The sequence below is a fragment of the Telopea speciosissima genome, chromosome 7, assembly GCF_018873765.1.
Source record: "Telopea speciosissima isolate NSW1024214 ecotype Mountain lineage chromosome 7, Tspe_v1, whole genome shotgun sequence".
In the NCBI taxonomy this organism is placed as follows: Eukaryota; Viridiplantae; Streptophyta; class Magnoliopsida; order Proteales; family Proteaceae; genus Telopea; species Telopea speciosissima.
This window is the reverse complement of record NC_057922.1, coordinates 35,679,231-35,688,772: the sequence shown is the minus strand read 5'-3', so window position 1 is coordinate 35,688,772 and position 9,542 is coordinate 35,679,231.

Sequence of the window (9,542 nt, the reverse complement as noted above, 5' to 3'; positions counted from 1 at the left end):
ACTGTAGGTATGATGGGACCGGTTGAAAACTGGATCATACTGAATTGACTGATGTCCAAACTGAGAATTGAATCCAATGAAACCAATAAAAAGACCATTGGGGATACAATCACGAATAGGTGAATTGATTTCAATAATAGTGAGAAGATTTGTAATTGTAAACGGAATTGTTAAAAAACAATTGGGTATGAGGTTATGAATAGGGAAATTGATTTGTAACAATGCATCCATTGATCTCTTTGAACACTTTTAACTTTGTTGGATAATTAAATGAATGATATGATAGTAGAGTTCATTTTGTGATTTCAACAGTAGGTATCTTTTCACTGTTTAGTTATCCATTGCTTTCAATTTTAGTTATTTGCCCCCTACAATGATAACAATGATTTTACTACAAACTCAATTTATCCATTGATTTCAACATTATTATGTAGTTATCTTCTACTTACGATTTATTCCTCTTTGTTCTCATTACAACTTTAGCACATCAAATCAATTTTCATATTCCTAGTTGTTTACTTTGATTTGGGGAAAGATGATTTTGAAGTGTTTTTACCGAATCTTTGTTCATTATAGGTTATGAATGTAAGATTTCATTGTGATTCAAGCTCAAAAACAAATCGATCTAAACCGCCGTTAGCCCAATACTAATAAACTGAAATAAACCAAAACCGTACCATACCGAACCGAAATTGAAGTTCCTTAACCTTTTGGTTTTGGTCTCACTCATTCCCAGAATGAAACTAATTCAGCTTGACCAAAACCTGGCCAAACCGATTGTCTGACACCCTTACATTCAGTATGCAGAATAGGGTGCACCAATGAGGTATGGAAAAATGTTATCATTCATGGGAGGGTTGCAAATTCCATGTGAAAGGGAGAGAGAGACATAGAGGTGCTAGTGTACCATGCATTAGTGGCTCATATAACTTTTTTTTAATTATATTCTTTCTTTCGCGATGTCTGTGTGAGACTTATGTGAATGATACCGTTTTTCATGTCACTATTGGTGTCACTTGGGAGATTCCTTCCACACTTGTGGAATGACGAACTCTTTCTCCAAAAGGAAAAAGGGTAGAAGAACGCTGCCCAGTTGTGTGGCCCCTGCACTAGCGTGGGGGCCAATGAGGGCCCGTGTAGCCCATCAACAAGGGTGGGGTTTTTCATATTTCATAGGTGGTTGGGCCATCATTTTGCCCCTTGTATGGGCACATGCACCATGCGACCTAGCAAGGATCTTTTTCCCAAGGAAAAATTATGGTACTAAAATCCCTTAAGACAGGAAATGTTTACTAGTGATAGTGTATCTTCTACTGGCTGCTTGGAAAACCTTTTTTGCTAATTTTTAAAATCGAGATCGATATAGTAGATTGGATCATTGCGGTACGGGTCATGGACAATTCAAATCCGATGGTTTCTCAACACTTTATGTTCCTCATTATAAAATAGACCAAGTTTTTTTCCTTATGGCATGGTGAATGGAATACCATTCACCGTGGGGTTCCAGATGCACATGGGAGAGTATCAAGAGGGTATTTGGGGAACATACTAAAACTCTAGGGATTTGTGAACCCTAGGATGGTGAGCGAAAACTTCCTCCTTATAAAATTAAAGGGAAGTGTTCTTTGTCCGAGAGAGTGGCTCTTGCACGCACATGGGGGCATCATGTGGGGTGTCATTTGCATATTTCATTGGGGGGGGGGGGGGGCAAGGCGATCATTTCATCCCCATGTGTCTGGGCATAGGGCATACACTCCTGGAGAGAGTTCTTTTTCTATAAAATTAATCTGTTGGATTATGCTCTTACTCTTTCTGTCTATGTAACTCCAAATAGTAGCAACCATCCCTCAAAGTCAGGGTTTAAGTGTTTGTGTGTGTATGCAGCTCCAAACAGTAGCACCATCCTTCGAACTCGAGGTTTAGAAAAAGGGACAATTTCTTAGATCTACTAGATAAGAACACAAATTACAAAATAAGTAGTTTTCAAATTTGTTTTACATCCACTAATTTCATTTTGAAAAGATTTACTCAATACCCAAAGTTGATTAATAGTCATGCCATGTAAGAATAAAATAAAAGTAAACTTCCAAAATTTTCCAAAAAACCTGTTTTAATTTTAAACCACGATGGGGAAAATAAGAGGGAAGGGGCACACAACTTTCTCTGTTTGTTTTTATTTATTTATTTAAATTATTTCTATCACTTTTGTTTTGTTTTGTTTTTTTTTTTTAATTTATTTTTATGACCGAGTTTCCTTCCACCAAGTATGAATGAGATCCCATTCACCGCAGGGTGGGAGAGGGCGGGAATAGATACTAGGAGGGTATTTTGGAACATACTAAAACCCTAGGAGGGGTTGGTGAACCTTAGGATGGTGGGTGAACCATCCTCTATGTTTTTTTTTAATATGTTTCTATTGTTTTCTTTTCCAACAATTAAGATGTACTTCTCTTTGGATTCGATGCTATAGTTTTGTTTTTATTTTTTTAGAGGATAATAATCGCTTTGATTTCTACTCCTACAATTAAGGTGCACTTCCATCGGATTTCACAGTTTTTATAACAGTTAAATTAAGTTGGGGCAATTTTGAAAGTTTTCTTTTATTTTATTCTTATGTGGCATGAGTACTAATCAACTTCGGGGATTAAGTAAATCTTTTTAAAATAGAAAGTAGTAGATGTAAAACAAATTTGAAATCTACTTATCTTGTAATTTCCGTCTTTATCTAGTGGGTCTAAGTAATTTTCGCTTTAAAAAATGAGTAAGGATTTGGATTGGTCCTGAGTGATTCAGATCTGGATTGGATCAGAATCTATCAAAATATATCCATAATAGGTGGAAATCAGCCAAAAATCCCCTAAACCCTAATTTTCCGTATAGGATTGGTTCGATCCAAATCGGTCAGACTCAATCCATCCAATCTGATTTTTCAAACCCTGCTCAAACTAGATGGACTCTTAAATGTTTTTGGACACTGAAATTTCACACAATCATTTTTTTTCTCACAATGCGATGTCTTGTATTTTGTCGCTTGCATTTGTGGGCTGATTCAGAAGGGCTATAGAGCCCGAAGTGTAAGAGGATGTAGGCAATCTTGCCGAACCAGCACTGAATGATTGTTTGTTTGCAATTTCAAGTTTTATTACGCTAGCATACGCTACGCAGCCTGATAGTATGCTATATACCTTCTGTTACACCCCCATCCCTGAATAGCGGGGAATGCAACCGGAGCATACCAATACGCTCCCAAACCGCCAAGATCGTAGATACAGTATACAGGATTAACTCATACACACAACAACAAAAGATCAAAACAGGTTAAAATAGTAATATCATAGTTTATAGAACCTACGTGATAACTTATATAATATTGGTTTAAGTTTACCCTCCCATTACTGATCATTCCAATCAGGACCTATGTATTACCTACTGTATAAATAATACATTTATCATGAAAGAAATAAAAAAGAATACACCTGTAAATCAAAAAGGAGTAAATCAAGTGTATCAAAAGATGGCCACCGGCCATAAATCATTGTCCCATCGAGGAACATACATCACAGCAGCAGTCTGGTCCATGCTCCACGATCTCTGGAGTCCACCAATCAACGTAACCATCATCAAGTGTGCATAGGCCAGAGGTCGAGTCCATAGATACCGAAATACGATCGATCGGCTATCCTCTCACCCCTCTAGCCTATTCGTACACATACAAGTACGAGATGTGAATACCAAAGGCGGTCGGCCGGTCACCATCCCGTTTCCACCTAATGCAATGGACAATTCTAATGCAACTACAAGTACGACAATCCCAAGCCCGGTACCCACCGGTACTTGTATCCCACTTCCTAAGCCCTAGATCTACATGCCATGAGTGAATCCTCATTATGGAAACCCTAGGTCCAACACCAACCAGCACCCGAGTCCCATAACTAAATCCAATACCATTTGCACCATAGTGCAATAGAATAAATAATATCGCAAGACAAGAATGTAAAATCCTATCAACATCTAAACATGTATATCATCCTACATCTTAATGATAATTATATAATATAGCACAAATGCATGAATGGCATTCGCAAAACACGACACACAAACATTCCATAAATTAAGACATTTGTTTAACTCACTCACCTTGTTCCTTAGTCAGTCGTCAATACCGAGTTCTTCAAATCGGCAATCAATTCCAAGCTCACCGTCCCACGTACTAATACGCCCCTGAGCCAGGTGAGTCAACTTAAAGAGGGTGTACAATATGGGGTGAGGTTAGTGTCTTAAGGCCAGAAGAGTTGGGCCCCACAAGTTATCAAACAAGACGGAAAATAGGGGACCGACACATACAGCAAGGCCAGGATCGGCAGATGGCATCTGCCTGTCAATGTGCCTGTCCCTAGCAGTAGCCCACCGGCACTTGCAACATCTCAGGGACCGGCACTTGCATGTGCCAGTCTTGTTATTCATACCATTTTGAGAATGGTTTTATAACCCCAAGGTTGGGCTAAAATGGGGTATTCCTAGGGTTATTTAGGCTTCTTGGCTATGATTTTCACTCCATTATAGGGTTAAGATTCCAACCCTATAATGGGTTGCGATCCAAGGGTGCTTCTATGGTTTTGGCATCAAGACTTGGAGGGTCCAAAGGGGAGGGCCATTAGAGTTGTGGAAACAAACATAAGGCTCTCCATGAGCTTCAATCCAAGTTCTATGAACATCACTCCCTTCTAGCTAGGTAGATCCCTAAACCATTGGTCTCAAATTTAGGGTTTACCCATAGAAGTTGGGGTTTTAAACAAGGAGGAGTAGAGTGAAACTTTAGGGGCTTATATAATCCACACTTGCTTCATCGTACCAAAAAAAATATATATAATCCACACTTGTTGTCATAAATTCTCTTCCATTAATGGTTCCACCCTAAGGTTGGTGAGACCATTAATGATAGGAGATTCATAATCAAACCCCCCATAAAATGAGTGAACAGGGGGAGGAAGTAATAGGGTTTAGAGAGAGAGAGAGAGAGAGTATGCTCACCAAGAATGTAGGTTGGGCTTCACCTCCCCCCTTCCTTCTCCTTCCTTCTTCTTCTTTCTTTCTTTCTCTCCACTCCTCTCCACGATTTGAGTTGTAATGTGAGGTGAATAGTGATTTAAGTTTTCTAATAACCCATCTAGGCATTAGGTCTTATTTGGATTAGTCTTAGGTCTTTAGGTCCATTTTGCTAGGACTTGTTTGGGGTAGAGGTTATCCTTAGGTCAAGTTTTAAGTTATTGGGCCCATTATACTACTAGGCCTATAATATGATTAGAAGAATTATAAAGTCCTAAGCCCATTCAAGTATTTATACTTATCAGTTATTAAGATACCGACTTACTCCTAATCATCTATAAGTGGGAAAAGGTACATCGGGTGCGGGCCGTGTGGACCCACGGAATGAGAAAATTTTAGGAATGCACCCTTGAAGACAAACTTTCCCCTATCTCTGTTGATGTACCTATCCTCGACGACTTCCCCCTAGCTACGATCGATAATCTTGTGGGATGGCTTGAGTATCATAGCCCACAGTTCACGAGCGTACTCTGCTCCCAGTTCTACACAAAAGGTTCAAACTAGACCGGTGGTCAGACCGGGTTTTAAACTGGGTTTTGGGCATGGATTTAACATCCTCCCCACCTTATAAGAATATTGTCTTCAAAATTAAGACGTACCTGTCATGTTAAATAGATGGGGATGCATTGCTCGAATCTTGCTCTCGCGCTCCCAAGATGCCTCTTCATCAGAATGATTTCTCTATCGTAACTTAACATAAGAGACGACACGATTTTGGAGATTATGCTCATTCCTCTCCAGAATCTTCATAGGCTCCTCGACATAAGTCAAGTCCTCGGAGAGCTCAGGTAGTTCTTGGGTCAACATGTGAGCCGGATCCGTAATGTACTTCGTCAACATAGATACGTGAAACACATCATGAACATCGACTATTGATGGGGCAGTGCCAGCCTGTATGCCACTAGTCCAATCCTTGTCAGGATTTCATATGGTCTAATGTACCTAGGGCTTAGTTTTCCTTTCTTACCAAATCGCAGCACACCTTTCATTGGCGATACCCGAAGGAACACCTTGTCACCCACAGTAACCTCAAGGTCCTTTCTCTTCAAGTCAGCATAGCTTTTATGCCTTGATTGTGCGCCGATTGGGTCTCTAATCAAATCTACCTTTTCACATGTTGCTTGTACTAATTTGGACCCCAAAATCCTTTGCTCATCGACCTCGTCCTAGTACAGTGGTGTCCTACACTTTTTGCCATACTGTGCTTCGAACGGTGCCGTACCAATGGTAGCTTGGTAACTATTGTTGTAAGCAAATTCAGTAAGTGCACCCTTCAAATCAATGTCACATGCCCTAAGCATGTCTTCCAATGTCTGTATGGTCCTCTCTGACTGACCATCGGTCTGTGGGTGGAAGGCCGTACTAAAGTTCAATAGTGTGCCCATAGCCTTCTGAAAACCATCCCAAAATCTGGATGTAAACCTGGGATCACGATCGAAGATGATGCTTACTGGAACCCCATGCAAGTGAACAACATTGTCCTTGTACAGCTTTGCTAGCTTTTCCATTGGGTAAGTTACCTTAATCAGAATGAAGTGTGTTATCTTGGTGAGCCAATCCACAATCACCCATATGGCATCAACATCCCTAACTGTGCGGGGTAACCTTGTGACAAAGTCCATAATGATGTGCTCCCACTTCCACTCTGGGATGGGAAGTGACTGTAGTAATCCATAGGGTTGATGTCTCTCTGCCTTAATCTTCTGATAGGTGAGGCACTTCGATACAAATGTTGTCACATCAGTTTTCATGCCTATCCACCAAAAGTGTAGCTTCAAATCCTTGTACATCTTGGTGCTGTCGGGATGTACTGAGTATGGAGAACAATGGGCTTCGCTCATAATTTCTTCCCTAAACTTCTCATCATTAGGTACACACAACCTACCCCTGAATCAATGGGTGTCATTTTTAAACAAAGTAAAATTTGATTCCTTCTGTATCTCTTCCCGAATGCCATCCATTAATTTTTTATAATTTTGCATCAATAGGTTGGGCTGCTTTGATCTTCTCCGCTAATGAGGGTTGCACTATCAGGGCAGTGAGTAACATAGTAGCATCATCAATCAACACTTCCAATTCCATTCTTCTGGCTTCCTCTATGAGCCGCTCATTGGCTGTTAAAGCTGCCAAGGAAAGGGTTTGTGATTTCCTACTAAGTGCATCTACCACCACATTGGCTTTGCCTGGATGGTATTGGATAGTACAATTGTAATATTTTATTAGTTCTAACCATCGCTTCTACCTCATATTTAACTCCTTTTGAGTAAAGAAGTACTTTAGGCTTTTATGATCGCTGAAGATTTCACTTTTCTCGCCATATAGGTAATGACACCAAATTTTCAGTGCGAATACTACCGCCCACCGCCAACTCAAGATCATGAGTGGGGTAGTTCTTCTCATAGTCCTTCAACTGTCTAGAAGCGTACGCCACTACCTTGCCATTCTACATTAAGACACAACCAAGCCCTAGCCTCGATGCATCACTGTACACTGTCATACCACTGGTACCCGATGGAGTGTCAAAACTGGGGCAGTGACTAGTCTGTGTTTCAGCTCTTGAAAGCTCTTTTCACATTCCTCAGACCATTCATACTTCACGCCCTTCTGGGTCAACTTAGTCATCAGGGCTGATATGCGAGAATAGTTCTCAATGAACCTTCAATAGTATCTTGCCAACCCTAGGAAGCTTTGAATTTCGCCACTATTCTCTAGCGCTTCCCATTCTAGTACAACCTTCACTTTAATAGGGTCCACTTCAATGCATTTCTCTGAAACTATATGCCCCAGAAATACCACCTGTGGGAGCCAAAACTCACACTTTCTAAATTTGGCATATAATTTCTTTTCTCTTAGTCTCTGTAGTACCATCCTAAGGTGTTGGGAGTGTGCCTCTGCATTCTTGGAATAAATCAAAATGTCATCAATGAAGATAATGACAAACTTGTCCAATACGTCTTGAAACACTCGGTTCATTAATTCCATAAAGGCAGTTGGAGCATTGGTTAGTCTGAACGACATTACCAAGAACTCGTAATGTCCATATTAGGACCTAAAAGCCATCTTACTTATGTCACTTTCCCTGATCTTGAGCTGGTGATAACCCGATCTCAAATCAATCTTGGAAAAGACCTTTGCACCTTGCAGCTAGTCAAACAGGTCATCTATCCTTGGCAGCGGATACCAATTCTTGATGGTTAGCTTATTAAGCTCTCGATAGTCTATACACATCCTCATGTTGCCGTCCTTCCTCTTAACAAAAAGGACCGGTGCACCCCAAGGGGACACATTAGGTCGGATAAAACCCTTCTCTAATAAGTCCTGCAACTGGGTCTGCAGTTCCTTCAACTCCGTAGGGGCCATCCTATATGGAGCCCTAGACACTGGTGCTGCCCCTGGGGTTAGATCTATCATGAATTCTGTTTCTCGATCGGGAGGTAGCTCTGTCAGATCCTCTGAGAACACATCCAGATACTCCCTTACCACCGCAATTTCAGTCAAAGGCCTGATCTTAGCTTTTGTATCCAATACCGAGGCAAGGTAGCCCTGACAGCCTGAATTCATCAATTTTCGTGCTTGGAGGGCAGAAATGATTGTTTTCTTATGCCTTCCTTCGTGCCCAACAAATCTAAATTTCTTCCCTCTTTTGGGTTTGAAAACTATATGCTTTTTGGCACACACCATATTTGCTTGGTACTCAGCCAACCAATCCATACCAAGGATGACATTGAAGTCAGTCATGTCAAGTTCGATGAGACGTGTCATTATTTTCTGACCATATACTTCCACCGTACAGGGTTCGTAAACTATGTTTAGTTGCACAACACTGCCTGTAGGTGTACTGACTGCTAGCTCCTGAGTTAGGTTCTTTAGGGAGACGTGCATTTCCTTTACAAAAGCAGGGGATACGAACGAGTGGGATGCCCCCGAATCAAACAACACATGTGAGGGTGAATTAGAAATTGTTAAAGTACCTGACACATGATACGATTTACTTCATGACATGCATGCATGGTTAGAGAAAATACAAGTAAAAGCTATTATTGACGAGATAGCTGTCATACATGTCACCACTCCTAGTGCGCTTTTCGCATCTTCCTTGGTGACAAAATATACCTGTCCGGGTAACCTATTGCCTGTGTAAGAGGCTGAATTACATGGCTGACATGACGGGGCATAGGTGGTCGAGCTGGAGGATGTGACAACTCCAATTTCTTGCCCGGACAAGACTTAGAGAAATGACCATATTGGTTGCAGTTGTAACAATGAGCACCGGGTATAGATGACTGGAGTGCAGATGAAGCTTGTACAGTTTTGGTGCGATGAGGTGCCTCCGGCTTCCTGTACTAAAATGGTGCAAGGTTGACATAATATGGCCGAGGATATTTGCTAGGCCCTTGAGTGCTCTACGAAGACGTAGACCGCTTTCCAGTACTAGA